We start from the raw sequence: 2,265 nt of genomic DNA on the forward strand, positions 1-2,265 counted from the left end.
GGCTCTGAAAGAAAAAATTGGCATTATGTTAGAGACATAAACTAGAAGTAATTATATAACTCTTCAAGTCCATAGGTCCAGTTTGAGGTAATATTCCTCTTTTTTTTTTTTCCATGGCTAACAACATATGATGACAGTAAACACTATCAAAATGTTCTACCTCACAAGCAGCAGTAAGAGAATGACTTCATAAACACAGTGATTTGTAAGGCACATTGGGATATTAAAGGGGTCATAAAAGTATCAGCTATATCATAATTTTCTCCACTTACTACAATATGTAGTTCCTCTCTAAAATCTTCAGCAGGCTATTTTTATTACACAGAGGTACAGAGAGCTATACAACAGATCACTTCTGATAATAAACTTTTCAGCCATTACCTCTGTCATTGGCAAAACACTAGCATTTTCTGAAGATAGGGAACTTTTCCATTTCTCCATTTTGTTTCTTCTTGCTAAACCCAGTGTTGCAGAAACTCATCTTCCCCATCTAATAAGGGTCTACATGTGACCTCCTTCAGAAACCACTCAAGCTTTGTGAGACTGATCAGCCATTTCAAACACCATTTACCCTTTCATCACAACAGGGCAGGCAAGCAGTGGCTGAAACCTCTCGACTCACCCTGGCTTACAGGATTTGTGACTTTTTGAAGTCTGCTGTACTTCAACTGTCCTTATCAGTTATTTTCCAACTTATTCCACCAAAAAGCCAACAGCCTTTGGTTTTTAAGACAGTAGTCTAGACTTGACATATTTCAGTGTCTGTGCTATCAGCTAGACTCCTTTATTATAAATCAAAATGCACAGTGCATGGAGCTTCTTAGTTGCATTACTGCAGAACACTCAGCAATCCTCCAAGCATTTGTAATAGCTACAAGCTTTCACAATTATACCAACTACTACCACCTATAACAAAGCAAATGTGGAAATATCAATTCTCTAAATTAGGGCCTAAAAATAGACTGTTTTCATCTATTTAGAACTAAATCAATTGTTTATAAAATCAAAGGTTAAGTACAAGTCATTTTTCAGTCACTTTACTGAATTCCTTTTTTGACAGGCTATTTTCGAAATTATAAGAGCTCAGATAGACAGGACTTCAGGACAAGAAAAACAGGAAGCTGGTGTTTTTAATTTTAAAATGAGCAATGGAAAAGTAATCCATTAAGCCTTGTGTACTGTAACATACATGATTTATCTCAAACATGTTTTGTGCAATGTCCATAGCAAAAACGTTTGCACAGCAAAGTATTCAAAAGTCAAGAAATGGCAATGCTAGTGTTGCTAACACACAAATTTGCTTCTGCTACTTTATGTCAACAAGTAACAAGAAAGCAGCTCTATTTTGGGATACTTTTAAGTTTAAGTAATTTCCTAAACTGTACACATTTGGAGAAAGGCCAGGAGGCCATGCAAATTTGTTCATGTAAGAAGGATATAGGAAGCTGTATTTAGCCTGACTTCTGCAGCATAGCAAAAAAAGTAACAGTAAACACGAATGGTTGCCAATAGCTACATCAGAAAGATTTTAACCCAATGAAATTTAAATTCAAATACACATTATTTACATCCTGGAGTAAAAAGCCCTCCCTTCCCTGCCAAAAGCAGGAACTAAATAACCGTTGTCCACATATGCAATGAACTAAGTCGGATCCACTTTGACCTATCAAGGGATGCTTGAAGAGCACTGCACTGAAGAAACAATGCTCCAACTGCCTCCTCGTATTTGTTACCACAAACCTGTGTGGGGAAAGTCCGAAATAAAGGTAGCAGAGGACAAAAGAAAAAAAAAAAACAGAGAATGACAGAAACAACAGAAAGGGCAAAGAAAATTTGCGTTAATTACGGCAAGACTAGAAGAAAAGGCCTTCTCCTGACATATCAACATTTGAGACCTACTGCAAAAGGCAGCAGAGGGGATTAAAATGCCATGTGCTTTATCAAGTCAGGCATTTTTTGAGGAACACACACAGCAAAACAGCTGGAAACGTTTAGGGACAGCTTTCAGACAGGTAAAACCCACTAGCAGACACAGAACACAAGTTTGTTTAGCTTCAGCCAGCCACTCCAGTCCTCTGCAAGGCTGCCCAGAGCCACTGGTCATTGAGTCAGATGCAATGACATCCGCCAGACACCCTTGCTCCAGGCAGCTGCCAGACAACACAGAGGCACACGTTCCAGTTCCAAATACCTGAATACTGCACACAGTCAACCACAGAGTTAATGGGAGAAGACATCGCTCTGTCATCCTCCTAGACTCTTAGG

Source organism: Phaethon lepturus, unplaced genomic scaffold (genome assembly GCF_000687285.1).
Source record: "Phaethon lepturus isolate BGI_N335 unplaced genomic scaffold, ASM68728v1 scaffold16234, whole genome shotgun sequence".
NCBI classification, from domain to species: Eukaryota; Metazoa; Chordata; class Aves; order Phaethontiformes; family Phaethontidae; genus Phaethon; species Phaethon lepturus.